At 44.9% G+C, this 19,526-nt stretch overlaps 1 protein-coding gene across 2 annotated transcripts in view; it reads right to left on the reverse strand.

Moving 5' to 3' along the window:
- Window positions 1-19,526, reverse strand: part of SMG1 (SMG1 nonsense mediated mRNA decay associated PI3K related kinase) — a 1,401,298-nt gene that overhangs the window by 869,029 nt on the left and 512,743 nt on the right. The gene's annotated exons all lie outside the window — the stretch shown is intronic.

Consider the following 19,526-nt stretch of genomic DNA (forward strand, 5'->3'; position numbering starts at 1 on the left):
ATCCCAGATATAAAGTTTACCTTATATCGTGACCACTGCACTTTGACCCTAAAGTCACCTCTAAGGTACCCCTACAAATTCCAGACTATTTTATGGGCTTTGTAAGTGCAGGGAAACCATTCTAAGGTATGCAGTGGACACTGGCCAACATTAGTCCAACTACATAATGGTCTCTCCAAACCTAGTCATGTTCGTTATCAAACATGTTCAGTCAACTGCACCGGCTCCAATGTCAATTGCTTACCACCATGTACTTTGAAGGTTCCTTAGAGGATTCCCACTTCTGCCTGTTCAGCCTTGCAGGATCTGTGTACAAGCCAGTGCTGCTGCTAACCCCAGACACTGTTCTGTCCTCCTGCAGCTGAGCTTAACTCGGGCAGGGGAAGGCAGAACTAAGGATTTCTTTTAGAGAGGTGATACGCCCCTCTCCTTTAGAAAGAGGTGTCGCTGCTTCTGAGCGCCACCAGACTCCTTTGAAGGGCACATTAGGTGCCATTCTGCTAAAACCAGTTCCATCCAGTGCAGGAACCCCCAGACTCTGGCGCGAAACACACAATGGGCAGGGGAGTGATCAACCCCCTGTTCAGCTCCTCCTTTATGGCGGTTCCCAGCGCTCTGCCAGGTGGCAGCTTGATCCTGCCATCTTGGAAATAGAACGTGCAGAAGCCCCTGGGATCAGCCAACTGGACAGTCCAGTTGAGTAGCATCCCTGACCCCCCTAATAAGTGGGTCACCACACAAGCCATCCAACACCCTTCCTGGGTTACTTAAGGGCACCCCTGAGAGTGGGACCCGCAGATTCATCTTCAAGACTTCTTGTGCAACCTGGACTCCGGTTTCAGCTGCTGGACTTTGCCGGGAAAAAAGACAAGACTGCATCTGGTAGGAGGCTCCTACTTCAACTTTGTCCCTGAGCATTGCAAGAACACTGCAGCTTCCGTGCCGTGCATCCTCCAGAGTTACAAGAACTTTCCTTGCACTCACGATAGCCAGAAGGTATCTCCCCTGGAGTGAAAGAGTCACTCCCCTGCAACTGCAGGCACCTCAAAGTCAAGTTTGTAGATCCTGCTGTCCCTCTGATTCTTCAAGGCTCTGCAACACAGGTGGAGGTTATGTGGCTCTCCAGAGGTCTGACCTGTCTCATTTGCAACTGGGAAGAGGTTGGTCCCTTGCTGGAGCTGCTGGGACAGAACCTCTGTGCACTGCATCTGTGGTTGTCACCAAGGCTTGTTGGCTCTTCAGTGCAAATACTTCCTAGATACAAGAAGCCCCAGTCTCAAACATTACAGCTCCATTTCCAACCTTTTTCCAACAGCTACTTACCCATTGTAAATTAATAGGACACCCGACGCTAGGTAACACCTGTGCACACGGGTTCCTGGGGAATGCCTGCTACTTGCCTTTGGTATCCTAGTACTTCCCCAGTGACCAGTTGGTGTGGTCCTAACCCTTGCCCAGTACTCACCCAAGTCTACAAGATCGGTCACGTGAGTCGTCGTAAAGTGCTTGTTTGCTGAATGTGTTTTCCTTCCAAACATTAACATTGAACAACTCTGAAATTGCACTGTGATGATTTTTGCAACTGAAAAGTATTTATGCTTAAAACGTACGTACCTTATAGCGAAGTTCTTGGATTCAAAATATATATAAAAAAAGAAGTGTTATTTTTCTAAATTGGTCCAACATTTATTCTTTGAGTATGTGTCATTTATTGTCTCCTTGAGTACAACAATTGCTTAGCACTACCCTCTAATAAGCTTAACTGCTCGTCCACACTACCACAAGATAGAGTGTTAGTCGTATCTACTTTTCCCTTTGCACACCAATTGGGGATCTACTGGACTCTCTGCATGGTGTACTTCTTTTTAGTGCATCATATATAGAGCGAATTTCCTACACAGGGCTACTGGAAATACGCAGAAGAGTACCAAATTCTGCTGCAGGGTTGACTAAGTTGTGCAGCACGAAAAGGCCAATTATGTAACATAATGCAGCACATTGTCTGATAGCACTACTTCATAATTATGTCATATATTCACATTTGGGCAAAGGATTCATCAGATCAAGTTCAACATCCAAATACATTATGACTGGAAGATGACCAGTATAAGTTTGCATAGGGCCTTCCACTATGATACATCATGTGTCACCACAATCTTTGTAATTTTTGATGCATTTGAACTAGCTTTTGTTAAAATCAGCCAATTGTTCGTGAGATGATGTGAGAAACGCAGCAAATTCATAATTATGAGGAAAACGCTGAGGTTACAGATGTGCATCATTCCATTAAAGGAAATAGTTTGATTTACCCTGAATTATGCGCTCTTGCAATTACTTATATATCTGGAAAATGTCACTTACCCAGTGTACATCTGTTCGTGGCATGTAGTCCTGCAGATTCACATGCTATGCATAGCTCTTCTGACATCTAGTGTTGGGCACGGAGTGTTACAAGTTTTTTTTCTGCGAAGAAGTCTTTTCGGAGTCACTGGATCCAGTGACTCCTCCTCTCGGTTACAGTGCACACAGGCATCGACTCCATTGTTAGATTGTTTTCCCACAGAGGGTGAAGTAAGGAGTGATAGAGTATAAGAATATAAAGAGATGTCCATGCAAATGTAAGTGTATCTACATATGTACAAATGTCAAACTTGAACGACTACAGGCTTCTGGGGAGGAGGGAGGGTGCATGTGAATCTGCAGCACTACATGCCACGAACAGATGTACACTGGGTAAGTGACATTTTCCGTTCAATGGCATGTGTAGCTGCAGATACACATGCTATGCATAGACTGCAAAGCAGTTTTTCCTCCCATAAAAGCGGTGGTTAGCCTGTAGGAGTTGAAGTTGTTTGAAATAATGTTCTTACTACAGCTTGGCCTACTGTGGCTAGCTGTGCTGCTAACACATCTACACAGTAATGTTTGGTAAATGTATAGACTACAAAGCAGCTAGTCCTCCCAAAGAATAGCGGTGGCTAGCCAGTAGGAGTTGAAGGTGTTTGAAATAGTGTTCTTAAGACAGCTTGGCCTACAGTGGCCTGTTGCTGTGAGAAAACATCAACACAATAGTGTTTAGTAAAGGTATGAGGAGTAGACCATGTGGAAGCTTTGCATATATCAGCCATTGGTATGTTTCCTAAAAATCCCCTTGACGCACCTTTCTTTCTTGTAGAATGTGTTCTAGGAGTGATCAAAAGTTGTCTTTTTGCTTTGATGTAGCATATTTGTATACATCTAACAATCCATCTTGCTAAGCCTTGTTTAGATATAGGATTGCCTTTATGTGGTTGTAGAAAAACAACAAAAAGTTGTTTTGTTTTCCTAAAGTCTATAGTCCTACATATATAATACATAAGAGCTCTTTTGACATCTAGAGTATGAAGAGCTCTTTCTGCAACTGAGTCTGGCTGTGGAAAGAAGACTGGCAATTCCACTGTTTGGTTGATACAAAAAGATGACACTACTTTTGGTAGAAATTGTGGATTTGTCCCAAGTACAACTTTGTGTTTGTGTACTTAGAAAAAAGGTTCCTCAATAGTGAAGCTTTGTAATTCACTAACTCTTCTTAATGAGGTAATAGCTACAAGGAAGGCAACCTTCCATGTTAAAAAATTGAACTGGACGAGAGTGCATGGGTTCAAAAGGTGGGCCTATGAGTCTGGTAAGTAAGATAGATTCCAAGAAGGAACAGGTGGTGTCCTAGGTGGAATAGTGTGTTTTAATCCTTCTATGAAAGCTTTAGTAACAGGGACTATGAATAGAGAAGTGTGTTGGATATTTTGTAAATATGCAGATATTGCAGTAAGGTGGATTTTGATGGATCAGAAAGCTAACTTTTGTGAAGTAGGTAGCATACCATATCTTGGTATAGATGCTGTGAGTGGATAAGTATTTTTAGATTGACAATAGTAAACAAATCTTTTCCATTTGTTAGCATAACATTGTCTTGTAGTAGGTTTACGTGATTGTTTAAGCAATTCCATACATTCTGATGAAAGTTTTAGGTAAACAAATTCTATGACTTCAGGAGCCAAATCGCTAAATTGAGAGCATTGGGGTTTGGGTGCCTGATTTGACATTTGTTCTGTGTTAACAAATCTGGTCTGTTTGGAATGAGGTACTACAGACAGGTCTAAGAGAGTTGTGCACAAGTGTTGACGTGCCCATGTTGGGGCTATGAGTATCATGGTAAGAGACGTTTGACGTAGTTTGCTGACCAGAAAGGGAAGGAGTGGGAGAGGGGGAAAAGCGTAAGCAAATATCCCTGACCAGTTGATCCATAGAGCATTGCCCTTGGATAGAAGATGTGGGTGTCTGGATGCGAAGTTTTGGCATATTGCGTTTTCGCTTGTTGTGAATAGGTCTATTTCTAGTGTTCCCCACTTTTGAAAGTACTTTTGAAGTACTTGGGTGTGAATCTCCCATTCGTAAGTCTGTTGGAGATTCCTGCTTAGGAGATCCGCTAACTGATTGTGTATTCCTGGAATGTATTCTGCTAATAGATGAATGTGATTGTGAATTGACCATTTCCATATTATCTGGGCTAACGGAGACAGCTGAGATGAGTCCTGCCCTGTTTGTTGAGGTAATACATTGTGGTCATGTTGTCTGTTTTTATCAGAACATTCTTCTGTTTGAGAAGGGACTGAAAAGCTTTTAGGGCAAGAAACACCGCCAATAATTCTAGCTGGTTTATGTGAAGTTGTTTCTGTTTGGGATCCCATTTCCCTTGAATTGTATGATTGTTGAGATTAGCTCCCTAACCTATCATTGACGCCTCTGTTGTTATTATGGTCTGAGGTACAGGGTCTTGAAATGACCACCCCTTCATTAGATTGCTGAGATTCTACCATTGAAGGGACGTGTGCGTATGGTGGTCCATCAACACTAGATCTTGAAGCTGACCGTGTGCCTGAGACCATTGTTGCGAGAGGCATTGTTGTAAAAGCCTCATGTTTAGTCTTGCATGTGGAACTATGGCTATGCAAGATGCCATCATCCCTTCATGATAAATCTTACAGTGTATTGTTGATTTGGTTTGATATGTGGGATGAGATTTTGGAAAGCCTGTATCCTTTGTGTATTTGAATATGCTAAGGCGTTTGGAGTATTTAGAATAGCACCTAGGTAAGGTTGTACCTGTGCTGGTTGAAGGTGTGACTTTGATAATTTAGAGTGAACCCTAGTGTATGCAGAGTTTCTATTACATATTGAGTGTGTTGTTGGCATTGTGTAAAATTGCTTGATTTTATTGGCCAATCATCTAGATATGGAATGCCGTGAATGTGTTGTCTCCATAAGGAGGCCGCTGCTACTGCTAGACATTTTGTGAACACTCTTGGAGTGGTTGTTATGCTGAATGGCAAAACTTTGAACTGGTAATGTTTTCCTGCTATGACGAACCTGAGGTATTTTCTGTGAGCTGGATGGATGGGTATATGGAAATATGCATCTTTGAGGTCTAAAGCAGTCATGTAATCTTGCCTTTGTAGTAGTGGAATGACATCCTGCAGAGTTACCATGTGAAAATGTTCTGACAGGATGTATAGATTGAGAGGTCTGAGGTCGAGGATAGGCCTTAGAGTGCCATCTTTTTGGGGAATGAGGAAGTATAGTGAGTATATACCTTTTCCTTGTTGAGAATGTGGGACCAATTCTATTGCTTGTTTCAGTAGTAGGGATAATACTTCCTGTTATAACAGAACATTGTGTTCTGGGGACAATTTGTGCTAACGTGGTGGAATGTTTGGAGGGGTGGAGATTAGTTCTAGGCAATAGCCATTGCAGATAATTGATAGTACGCAATAGCCATCGCAGATAATTGGTAGTACCCAATTGTCTGTGGTGATATTTTGCCAAAGAGGGTGGAATTGCTGTAGTTTAACCCCAACAGGAGACGTGTGGAGTAGAGAGGCTGGAAGGAAGACACTGCTTGGATGGTGTAGTGGCTTGCTTTGAGGCTTGGAACTTACTTCTGTTTCTGAAATATTGTCCTCTGTAGGACCCTCCAAATCCCCCCTCTTTGATATTGTGTTTGTTGTCCCGGCTTTGCCTGGGAGGTAGAAGCTTCAGAGGATTGGGGCTTAAATCCTCATCTAAACTGTGGCCTGCGAAAGGAGCCTCTATATGGTGTGATATATAATGCCCCCATTGCCTTTGCAGTATCAGAGTCTTTTCTCAGTTTTTCTATAGTGGTGTCCACTTCAGGCCCAAATAATTTATTTTTATTTTTTTAAATAATCAAAAGGCATGTTAAGTACTGCCTGTTGAGTTTCTGGTTTAAAACCAGAGGAGCGTAGCCATGCATGCCTTTTAATTGTAATGGCAGTATTGACACTCCATTGTAATGGCAGTATTGACACTCCTGGCGGCCGTATCTGCAGCATTGAGGGCAGACCTCATCTGATTATTACTTATAGCCTGTCCCTCTTCTACAACCTGTTGTGCCCTTTTCTGATGCTCTTTTGGGAGGTGCTGTATTAAATCTTGCATCTCATCCCAATGGGCTCTATCACATATGGTAAGAAGTGCTTGTGAATTTGCAATTCGCCATTGGTTGGCCGCTTGGGTGGCTACCCTCTTGCCAGCAGCATCAAACTTTCTACGTTCTTTATCAGGAGGAGGAGTGTCTCCTGATGACGGGCTGTTAGCTCTTTTTATAGCCGCGCTGACTACTACTGAATCCGGAGGGACCTGATGTGTGATGTAGTCCGGGTCTGTAGCGGCAGATTTATATTTTTTGTCAATTCTAGGAGTAATCACCCTAGCTTTGACAGGCTCATTAAAAATGTGGTCAGCATGTTTGACCATTCCAGGCAACATTGGGAGACACTGGTATCTAGAGTGAGTGGAAGACAGTGTTGAATACAAAAATCTTCCTCCAGGGGTTCAGAGTGCATAAGCACCCCATGGTAAGCAGCTGCCCTAGAAACTACTTGAGTGTAGGCAGTAGTGTCCTCTGGAGGAGAAGGCTTGGAGGGGAATAGGTCAGGATCATTGTCTGGAATGGGATCAGGATCATATAGATCCCAAGGGTCCACTGTATCTCCATGTGAGTATAGTGAGTGTGTTGGGGAAGGCAATGGTAGTGGACTATTGTGAGGTGAAAAAGAAATCTGTGGAGAGTGAGGAGGAGAAGTAGGGAGAGGTGCTGGTTTCTCCTTCTGTTTCTGAACCTTTGCTGGTGGTTGATCAAAGTCTAATTCCTCTTGAAAGGCCAGCTTTCTTTTAGTCTTTAAAGGAGGTGGAGTCAGAATTCTGCCAGTCTCTTTATGTATATGGATTTGTGATTGTCTTTCATCCATAACCTCCAATATTGGCTCAATCTCAGTCTCTTTTTCAGAAGCTTTGTGAGATTCTTGCATCGGTTTCGAGATTTGCTTAAGTTTACTTGAAAATCCTTGTTCCTCTGTGTATGAGGATTTTTTCGGTTCCGAAGTCTGAATCTTTTTCGGGCCCGAAAATGCAGTTGGCTGTTTCGGCTCGAAGCAGGACGTCGAATCTTCGAATCCAAAGAGTGAGGACGCCTACTAGAGTCTGAGGTGGAAGCTCTAACGGACTTGCTCGACTCCGAAGTGGACGGAGGATTGGCCTTTTTGGCACCGATCCTGAAGGTCTGTCGCCGACAGTCTTTTTTCGGGCTGAACCATCGCCTTCCGGAAGTGGTGTACTAAAGGCCTTCGATTGTTTTTTATATATGGGTGTAGGGGCAGACATACTCACATGACGGCCAGCAGTGATGGGTCTATCACCTTCCGATTCTTGCTTGGAGTCGGTGTCTCGGATGGAGACCGCTGTCTGTGCCTGGTCTTCCTCCATGACGTTGATGTGTTCAGTGCTTTTCAACGCCATTTCCAGTCTTCGGGCCCTGTGATCTCTCAAGGTCTTCTTCGATTAAAACGATCGACAGACTTCGCAATTTTCTTCTTGGTGGTCCAGAGAAAGGCACAAATTACAAAGCAAATGTGGTCTGTATATGGGAACTTTGCGTGGCACCAAGGGCAGAATCGAAATGGAGTCCGATCCATCAGGCCTCCACACTATAGACCTGAGTAAGCCTGAGTCAGGCCCCCGCTCCCCGAAGGGGGAAATTTAGATTCCAACGGTACTACCAGTTCGATGCTAGATGGAAACGCGATCGAAACACTACTGACGATTAAAAAGGTTTTCTAAGGTTTTTCCGATTCGCAATCTCGGAGCGAGAAGAAACATTCGAACCAGACAGCGGAAAGAAAACAATCTAACAATGGAGTCGATGCCTATGCGCACTGTAACCGAGAGGAGGAGTCACTCGATCCCGTGACTTTGAAAAGACTTCTTGTAAGAAAAACAACTTGTAACACTCCGAAGCCCAACAATAGATGTCGGAAGAGCTATGCATAAGCATGTGTATCTGCAGCAACACATGCTATCAAACACACACACACACACATATATATATATATATATATGGAAAATGTCACTTACCCAGTGTACATCTGTTCGTGGCATTAGTCGCTGCAGATTCACATGCTGTGCACATCCCGCCATCTGGTGTTGGGCTCGGAGTGTTACAAGTTGTTTTTCTTCAAAGAAGTCTTTTCGAGTCACGAGCCCGAGGGACTCCTCCCATTTCGGCTCCATTGCGCATGGGCGTCGACTCCATCTTAGATTGTTTTTCCCCGCAGAGGGTGAGGTAGGAGTTGTGTATGCTAGTAATAGTGCCCATGCAATGGAGTAATGTACATAATGTAGTTTAAAGTAATATATTTTCAGATTTACAAATTTACAATTGTTCAAGATCAACTTCTTAACGGCTACAGGCTCCTGGGGAGGCGGGTGGGCGCATGTGAATCTGCAGCGACTAATGCCACGAACAGATGTACACTGGGTAAGTGACATTTTCCGTTCGATGGCATGTGTAGCTGCAGATACACATGCTGTGCATAGACTAGTAAGCAGTTATCTCCCCAAAAGCGGTGGTTCAGCCTGTAGGAGTTGAAGTTGTTTGAAACAATGTTCGTAGTACTGCTTGACCTACTGTGGCTTGTTGTGCCGTTAACACATCTACACAGTAGTGTTTGGTAAATGTATGAGGCGTAGACCATGTAGCTGCCTTACATATTTCGGTCATTGGAATGTTTCCTAGAAAGGCCATGGTAGCACCTTTCTTTCTGGTTGAGTGTGCCTTTGGTGTAATAGGCAGTTCTCTCTTTGCTTTAAGATAGCAGGTTTGAATACACTTAACTATCCATCTAGCAATGCCTTGTTTAGAAATTGGATTACCTGTATGAGGTTTTTGGAAAGCAATAAATAATTGTTTTGTTTTTCGAATTAGTTTTGTTCTGTCAATGTAGTACATTAACGCTCTTTTGATGTCTAATGTATGTAGTGCTCTTCCAGCTACAGAGTCTGGCTGTGGGAAGAACACTGGTAATTCTACTGTTTGATTCAAGTGGAACAGTGATATAACTTTTGATAAAAATTTTGGATTTGTCCGTAGAACTACTTTATGCATGTGTATTTGAATAAATGGTTCTTGTATAGTAAATGCTTGAATTTCACTCACTCTTCTTAGAGATGTGATGGCAATTAAAAATGCAACTTTCCATGTTAAGTATTGCATTTCACAAGAGTGCATGGGCTCAAAAGGTGGACCCATGAGTCGTGTTAAGACAATGTTGAGGTTCCATGAAGGAACTGGTGGTGTTCTTGGTGGTATAATTCTCTTTAGTCCTTCCATAAAAGCTTTTATGACTGGCATCCTAAATAGAGAAGTTGAGTGCGTAATTTGCAGGTAAGCTGAAATTGCGGTAAGATGTATCTTAATGGAAGAGAAAGCTAGCTTTGACTTTTGCAAATGTAGTAAGTATCTTACGATGTCTTTGGCAGATGCGTGTAAGGGTTGAATTTGATTATTATGGCAGTAATAAACAAATCTTTTCCACTTATTTGCATAGCAATGTCTAGTGGTAGGTTTTCTAGCGTGTTTTATGACCTCCATACATTCCTGTGTAAGGTCTAAGTGTCCAAATTCTAAGACTTCAGGAGCCAAATTGCTAGATTCAGTGATGCTGGATTCGGGTGTCTGATCTGTTGTTTGTTTTGAGTTAACAGATCTGGTCTGTTTGGTAGTTTGATATGAGGTACTTCTGACAGGTCCAGTAGTGTTGTATACCATGGCTGACGGGCCCAGGTTGGTGCTATTAGTATTAGTTTGAGTTTGTTTTGACTCAAATTGTTTACTAGATAAGGAAGGAGTGGGAGAGGGGGAAAAGCGTAAGCAAAGATCCCTGACCAACTCATCCATAACGCATTGCCCTTGGACTGAGGGTGTGGATACCTGGATGCGAAGTTTTGGCATTTTGCGTTTTCGTTCGTTGCGAATAGGTCTATTTCTGGTGTTCCCCAGCGTAGAAAGTAATTTTGTAGTATCTGGGGATGAATTTCCCATTCGCGTGTATGTTGGTGATCTCGACTGAGATTGTCGGCCAACTGGTTTTGAATCCCTGGGATGTATTGTGCTATTAGGCGAATATGATTGTGAATCGCCCAATGCCAAATCTTTTGTGCTAAGAGACACAGTTGTGATGAGTGTGTCCCTCCTTGTTTGTTTAGGTAATACATTGTTGTCATGTTGTCTGTTTTGACAAGAATGTGTTTGTGGGCTACTAGCGGTTGAAATGCTTTCAATGCTAGAAACACTGCTAACAGTTCTAAATGATTTATATGCAGTTGCCTTTGTTGAACGTCCCATTGTCCCTGTATACTGTGCTGTTTGAGGTGTGCTCCCCACCCCATCATGGAAGCATCTGTTGTGATCACGTATTGAGGCACTGGGTCTTGGAATGGCCGCCCTTGGTTTAAATTTATAGGATTCCACCATTGAAGCGAGAAGTGTGTTTGGCGGTCTATCAACACTAGATCTTGAAGTTGACCCTGTGCTTGTGTCCATTGTGTAGCTAGGCACTGTTGTAAGGGCCGCATGTGTAGTCTTGCGTTTGGGACAATGGCTATGCATGAAGACATCATGCCTAGGAGTTTCATTACAAACCTCACTTGATAGATTTGGTTTGGGTACATGTTTAATATTACATTTTGGAAGGCTTGTACCCTTTGTGGACTTGGAGTGGCAATCCCCTTTTGTGTCTTGATTGTTGCTCCTAAGTATTGTTGTATTTGACACGGTTGCAGATGTGATTTTTGGTAGTTTAGAGAGAACCCTAGTTTGTGTAGGGTTTCTATGACATAATTTGTGTGTAGAACACACTGTTGCTGAGTGCTGGTTTTTATTAACCAATCGTCTAAGTAAGGGAATACGTGCATGTGCTGTCTCCTGATGTGAGCGGCTACTACTGCAAGGCATTTTGTGAATACCCTTGGGGCTGTTGTTATGCCGAATGGTAACACTTTGAATTGGTAATGTACGCCTTGGATTACAAACCAAGTATTTCCTGTGGGAAGGATGTATGGGTATGTGGAAATAAGCATCCTTGAGATCTAATGTTGACATGTAGTCCTGTTGTTTGAGCAAGGGAATTACATCTTGAAGTGTCACCATGTGAAAGTGATCTGATTTGATGTAAAGATTTAGGGGGTTATTCCAACTTTGGAGGAGGTGGTAATCCGTCCCAAATGTGACGGATTTACCACCAGCCGTATTACGAGTTCCATAGGATATAATGGACTCGTAATACGGCTGGTGGTATATCCGTCACTTTTGGGACGGATTACCACTTCCTCCAAAGTTGGAATAACCCCCTTAGTGATCTGAGGTCTAATATGGGTCTCAGTGTTTTGTCCTTTTTTGGAATTAGGAAATATAGGGAGTAAACACCTGTTCCTTTTTGATGGTTGGGTACTAGTTCTATTGCTTCTTTTTGTAACAATGCTTGAACTTCTAGTTGTAACAGGTCTAAGTGTTGTTTGGACATATTGTGTGCTCTTGGAGGCACATCTGGTGGCAAATGTAGGAATTCTATGCAATAACCATGTTGGATAATGGCTAGGACCCACGCGTCCGTAGTTATGTGTTCCCAGTCGTGGTAATAATCTGTAAAGTCTCCCCCCCCCCACTGGTGTTGTGTTGTGGTGGTTTGTGACATTGAAGTCACTGCTTGGTTTGAGGGTTTTTTGGGCTCTGGAATTTCCCTCTTGATTAGGGAACTGTCCACCCCTATATTGTCCTCGAAAACCTCCTCTCTGATATTGGCCCTGATATGTGGGTCTGACTTGTGAGGTGGAAGGCTCTGTGGTTTGGGCCCGAAACCCCCCTCTAAAGTGCGGCTTCCTAAAAGTGCCTATGCTGAGGGGGAGTAGAGCGCGCCCATGGCTTTGGCCGTGTCTGTCTTTTTTTCAGTTTTTCTATCGCCGTATCCACCTTCGGTCCAAACAATTGTTGTTCGTTGAAAGGCATATTCAGCACAGCCTGCTGGATTTTTGGCTTAAATCTGGAGGTTCGTAACCATGCGTGTCTACGAATGGTTACTGCTGTGTTCACTGCCCTCGCTGCCGTGTCTGCTGAGTCCATAGCCGACCTTATTTGGTTGTTCGAGATAGCTTGGCCCTCCTCAACAACCTGTTGGGCACGTTTGTGGAACTCTTTGGGAAGGTGCTGAATGAGATGTTGCATTTCATCCCAATGTGCCCTGTCGTATCGTGCCAACAGAGCTTGGGAATTGGCAATTCGCCATTGATTGGCTGCCTGTGCTACCACCCTCTTGCCTGCTGCATCGAATTTCCGACTTTCTTTGTCGGGCGGTGGTGCGTCTCCAGAAGTTTGTGAGTTTGCCCTTTTCCAGGCTGCTCCTACTACCACCGAATCAGGAGTTAACTGTTGCGTGATATATACAGGGTCGCTAGGGGAGGTTTATATTTCTTCTACACCTTAGGCGTGATGGCTCTGCCTTTGACTGGGTCCTGAAACACCTGTTTGGCATGTTTTAACATGCCTGGCAGCATTGGCAAGCTTTGGTATTGGCTGTGCGTAGATGACAGGGTGTTGAATAAAAAGTCTTCCTCTATGGGCTCTGCATGTAATGCTACATTATGGAATGTAGATGCTCTTGAAACCACCTGCATGTATGCGGTACTGTCCTCAGGTGGTGACGGCCTTGCCGGGTAGCAATCAGGACTATTGTCTGAGACCAGTGCATCATACAAATCCCATGCATCTGGGTCATCTTGGCTCATCCCTGTGTGTGTGTTGGTGATTGCATCATTGGGGGTGTTGCTACCGGGGACAGATGTGGCGACTGTGTTGGCGATTGCTGTGGCGAGAACTGTGGTGGTGTCTTTTCTTTAGCCACTTTCGCTTTTGGCTGCATTTCGGCCTCTTGGAATGCGAGCTTGCGCTTCATCTTTATTGGAGGAAGAGTTCTGATTCTCCCCGTGTCCTTTTGTATATGCAGCCTCCTCTGGGTATGGTCTGGCTCTCCCATGCCCAGTTCTTATTCAAATCGGTGACCTTGTAATTGTTTTGAAAGGCTTTGTTCCTCTGTATAGGAGCCTTGTTTCGGCTCCGAGGCCGCATGTTTCGGCACCAAAATCTTTTCGATAATCTTTTTTGGCTCTGAGGAAACCTTTTTGACTTTCGGTGTGCCGAACTCTCGGTGCCGAATCTGGTCGAAGCCGGTATCTCGACCGGAGTCGGATGTCTTCGGCTGCTGGGAGGCCTTTTTCGGTGCCGATGTTTGGTCACCGTGTTTTCGGGTTAAGCCATGGCCTGTTGGAGGTGGCGTCCCCTTGGCCTTCATTAGCTTGGAGTGAGTTTTTACCGGGGCTGGTTTACTCACAGTTTGTTGTGTCTTCGGCTGCTCGCTCTCGGACTCGTCTGAGTCTGAATCTGGAATGGAGAAACTCTCCTCTTCTTCGACGTCGGTGTGCGCGGCCGGTGTCGACGCCATCTGGAATCTTCGAGCTCTTCGATCCCGCAGTGTTTTCTTGGATCAAAAAGCCCGACAGGCCTCGCAAGTATCCTCTTTGTGTTCGGGGGACAAACACAGATTACAGACCAAGTGTTGGTCTGTATAAGGATACTTTGCGTGGCAGTTGGGGCAGAAGCGGAAGGGGGTCCGGTCCATTAGGTTTGAAGATGGCGCGGTCAGGCCGACCAGGCCCCGCCTAGGAGTGGAATCCCCGAAGGGCCGCCGGAGCTCTTCTTTCTTCGGTGCCGATGTGCTAGCACTAACCCGGTACTGAGCGCAAACAATACCGTCGAATTTTCCGATGGATAACTATCTTTTCCGAACCGAAATACGTAGCGAAGAGGAACACGTCCGAACTCGATGGCGGAAAGAAAACAATCTAAGATGGAGTCGACGCCCATGCGCAATGGAGCCGAAAGGGAGGAGTCCCTCAGTCTTGTGACTCGAAAAGACTTCTTCGAAAAAAAACAACTTGTAACACTCCGAGCCCAACACTAGATTGCAGGATAATGCACAGCATGTGTATCTGCAGCTACCCATGCCATCGAACATATATATATATATATATATATATATATATATATACACATATACATATACATATATATATATATATATATATATATATATATATATATATATATTGTTTTTTATAACCAAAGCACTCCTCCACCCTCCTCACCAATGTCATTTTGCAAGCCGATTGACATTTTTCTCTGTCCTAAATGAGGTTTATCACTGCATTTGAAACAGTCCATCTACCAAACCATATTTAGCATTTACTTAACATACTTTCATACTAGTGAAGCGCTGAGCTCTCAAGTACTTTAATTGTTATAGCTTCACTTACTGCACTGTTTCATTATGTAACATTGTATATATTTGTTAAGTGCATGTTCGACCAGAGGGGACTATTGTCACTGAAAACCTGATATTTATTGTTCCCCAACTCAAGGGTACTCCTTGTGATGACCCTAAAGGGATGAAAGACTGAGCAAACCCATCAGAATCTGAATGTGTGACCGTGAGGTCATACACAAGTCCCTGTAGTGGATTCATTAATCATTTGTGTCACTATGACCTCATTCACATGCTTTGAAGACATGTTTCCTTCTGGACACTTTTTAACATGTCTTTCATGTTTGGTGCTTTTTCTCCCAGCAGTAGAAAAAAAGACGCATTAAATGTGAGACTTGCTGGCTTTAGAAATGTGAGGTCCACAAGCAGTCATTGCAGTGACAGTCCAATTTTCGAGTTCCTTGGGTTCAGCAGGTTCAGTCCAGACTTTGGTTCATCCTCTCTTTGTTTGGACAAGGGAAAAGCAGGGCAGTTCTTCTGCCTTTTTGTCAGTTCAGCAGTGATCTGAGGATTGTGTTTCTGGGGTGCCACTTTTATGCTACCTTTGCATTTGTGGGAGGGGAGGACTCGCTAGCCAATGGGACAATTGTTCTCATGAGGCTTATCTTCCCACTTTACATCACTTCATAGGGGTTTGGCCCTCAAACAATCCCAGGTCCCCTCTCCACTCTAAATCCAAATGGTGCTAGCCTTCTTTCTGTGAGAAGCTCTGGGCACAACTGTGGAGTACCCAGCATCATGCGCCACTCCTAGAAAACCGTTCTGCAACAGATTTTCCTCCTCTGAAAGAGATGCCAGTCTGTCTGCCTATGTAAAGGATTGGGCAGGCAAAAGTGTGATCACCATTTGCTTCACTGAGGCAGTAGCCTCTTTGAAGCTGATCCATCTGTGGCCACCACCCGGTAGTCATTGTACTGGTATTAACTAATTGTACATTTATTGGTTGGGGGCGCGGGTTAGTGTCAAAGTACATGCACTGGGGCCTACACAGCATACCTAGTCCACTACAGAGTAAAAAAAAAATAGCATCAGCCCAAAAACTTGGGCGGGTGGAGTGGGGGTGATCATACAAAAAAAGGTTCATTCCTACAATCAGCCTTTAGAAATGTGCACAGAAGTTAAACTATCTGTTTGCTCTGGTGGGTCTTGGGTGACCACTTTCCCTCTACCTGATTAATAGGCCAAAGCTGCGCTTTTCACCACGTGTACTAGCAAGGTGATCACAAACGTTTGGGTGCCATTCTGATTTAGCCCCACAGGCAAAGCAGATGGACCGACGGGCAGAGAAGTAATATCAGCAATGGCAACAGTAGCAACTGAAACTGTGGCAGAAATACTTATGAACCAGTGTCACCTTATGGTTTCAGTTGGGCTCTGGAACGCCAACAAAACTCCAATACTTCTCCCTGTGATTAGACTATTTAGAGGAGTGTCCTACCCACTATATTATAAATGCATTAGCCTATCACACTTGTAGAATGTGTGGACAGGATATTGGATACGTTTTGATTGAGTATTCCCATCTGCCAAACTCTAAATAACGCTCCAAGACTCAATAGAACTTCGGCCTGTTTAATAATTACAGTCTTCAAGGTTATGTTTTGTTGTCTATGGGGATTTACGAGGAACAAAGATGTTTGCAGCAAAATAAATTTAAAAAAAACCTTTATCCTTTTTGAGGGAACACAGTGGGACCTTCATATCGGCAAAAAGGCTGACAGTGTTGATGCTGCCTTCAGCATCCTAGCTCTGCAGATCTAGGTGCTGGAATGCAGCATTAAGCCAAAGCCCTCACCACCCAGTATCAGCTAACATGAGACAAGAACAAATAGGAAACCTGTAAGGAAATGCCTCCTTGGCATGGTTACCCCCTGACTTTTTGCCTTTGCTGATGCTAAGTTATGTTTTGAAAGTGTGCTGGGACCCTGCTAACCAGGCCCCAGCACCAGTGTTCTTTCCCTAAACTGTACCTTTGTCTCCACAATATGCACCTTGTAACTGGTACCCCTGGTACCAAGGGCCCTGATGCCAGGGAAGGTTTCTAAGGGCTGCAGCATGTCTTATGCCACCCTAGGGACCCTTCACTCAGCACATGCACACTGCTTCACAGCTTGTGTGTGCTGGTGGGGAGAAAATGACTAAGTCGACATGGCACTCCCCTCAGTGCCATGCTAACCTCACACTGCCTGTGGAATAGGTAAGTCACCCCTCTAGCAGGCCTGACAGCCCTAAGGCAGGGTACACTATACCACAGGGGAGGGCATATGTGCATGAGCACTATGCCCCTACAGTGTCTAAGCAAAACCTTAGACATTGTAAGTGCAGGGTCGCCATAAGAATATATGGTGGTCTGGGAGTTTGTCAAACAAACTCCACAGCACCATAATGGCTACACTGAAAACTGGGAAGTTTGGTATCAAACTTCTCAGCACAATAAATGCACACTGATGCCAGTGTGCAATTTATTGTAAAATACACCCAGAGGGCATCTTAGAGATGCCCCCTGAAAACATACCCGACTTCCAGTGTAGGATCACAGGTTTTTGCCAGCCTGCCACACACCAGACATGTTGCTGGCCTCATGGGGAGAGTGCCTTTGTCACTCTGTGGCCAGGAACAAAGCCTGTACTGGGTGGAGGTGCTTCTCATCTACCCATGCAGGAACTGTAACACCTGGTGGTGAGCCTCAAAGGCTCACCCCCTTTGTTACAGCGCCACAGGGCATCCCAGCTAGTGGAGATGCCCGCCCCTCCGGCCACTGCCCCCACTTTTGGCGACAAGGCTGGAGGAGATAATTAGAAAAACAAGGAGGAGTCACCCACCAGTAAGGACAGCCCCTAAGGTGTCCTGAGCTGAGGTGACCCTTACTTTTAGAAATCCTCCATCTTGTGGATGGAGGATTCCCCCAATAGGATTAGGGATGTGCCCCACTCCCCACAGGGAGGAGGCACAAAGAGGGTGTAGCCACCCTCAAGGACAGTAGGCATTGGCTACTGCCCTCCCAGACCTAAACACACCCCTAAATTCAGTATTTAGGGGCACCCCCAGAACCTAGGAAACTAGATTCCTGCAACCTAAAGAAGAAGGACTGCTGACCTGAAGCCCTGCAGTGAAGACGGAGACGACAACTGCTTTGGCCCCAGCCCTACCAGCCGGTCTCCCAACTTCGAAGAAAACTGCAACAGCAACGCATCCAACAGGGACCAGCGACCTCTGAATCCTCAGAGGACTGCCCTGCACCCAAGGACCAAGAAACTCCTGTGAACAGCGGCTCTGTTCAACCATCTGCAAATTTCTTGCAACAAAGAAACAACTTCAAGGACTTCACGTTTCCCGCCGGAAGTGTGAGACTTTCTACTCTGCACCCGACGCCCCCGGCTCGACCTGCAGAAAACCAACACTACAGGGAGGACTCCCCGGTGACTGTGAGCCCGTGAGTAGTCAGAGTTGACCCCCCGAGCCCCCACAGCGATGCCTGCAGAGGAAATCCAGAGGCTCCCCCTGACCGCAACTGCCTGTAACAAGGGAACCAACACTGCTCCCACAGCCCCGAGGACCGGAAGGAACCTAACTCCAGTGCAGGAGCGACCCCCAGGTGACCCTCTGCCTAGCCCAGGTGGTGGCTACCCTGAGGAGCACCCCCTGTGCCTGCCTGCATAGTTGAAGAGACCCCCGGGTCTCCCCCTTGCTTTCAATACAAAACCTGACGCCTGTTTGCACTCTGCACCCGGCCGCCCCTGTGCAGCTGAGAGTGTACTTTCTGTGTCTGCTTGTGTCCCCCCTGGTGCCCTACAAACCCCCCCTGGTCTGCCCCCTGAGGACGCGGGTACTTACCTGCTGGCAGACTGGAACCGGGGCACCCCTGTTCTCCATTGAAGCCTATGTGTTTTGGCCACCTCTTTGACCTCTGCACCTGACCGGCCCTGAGCTGCTGGTGTGGTAACTTTGGGGTTGCCTTGAACCCCCAACGGTGGGCTATCTTTGACCCAACTTTGAACCCTGTAAGTACTTTACTTACCTGTGAACTTAACATTTACTTACCTCCCCCAGGAACTGTTGATTTTTGCAGTGTCCACTTTTAAAATAGCTTATTGCCATTTTTGTCACAGCTGTGCATGCTAATGTGATTATTCAAAGTTCCTAGAATACCTGAGTGAAATACCTTTCATTTGAAGTATTACTTGTAAATCTGGAGCCTGTGGTTCTCAAAATAAACTAAGAAAATATATTTTTCTATATAAAAACCTATTGGCCTGGAGTAAGTGAGTGTGTGTTCATCATTTATTGCCTGTGTGTGTACAACAAATGCTTAACACTACCCTCTGATAAGCCTACTGCTCAACTACACTACCACAAAATAGAGCATTAGAATTATCTCTTTTTGCCACTATCTTACCTCTAAGGAGAACCCTTGGACTCTGTGCACACTATTTCTTACTTTGAAATAGTATATACAGAGCCAACTTCCTCCAAAACCCAATTGCTCTCAGCCTTCACACTATGTCCACTCCCCCTTTCTCAAAATTCTTTGGAGTTTGACAGACCTGAGACATATGTTAGATTATGTTTTCTGAACAGCTGCAATACTGCCTGCCTAGTTTCAGTAGATTCACTTTGAGACACCTGGGTGAACAATGCTAGGATTAATAACTTTATTCCAGCTCACTTTGCTTACCAATCATCAGGTCATATTTTGGGAAGGTGTGGAGCAGTGCCTGTTTGGTTCTACCAAGTTATTTTATTTGGAGCACTGAAACCAGA

This window comes from Pleurodeles waltl, chromosome 10, assembly GCF_031143425.1.
Source record: "Pleurodeles waltl isolate 20211129_DDA chromosome 10, aPleWal1.hap1.20221129, whole genome shotgun sequence".
Taxonomy (NCBI): Eukaryota; Metazoa; Chordata; class Amphibia; order Caudata; family Salamandridae; genus Pleurodeles; species Pleurodeles waltl.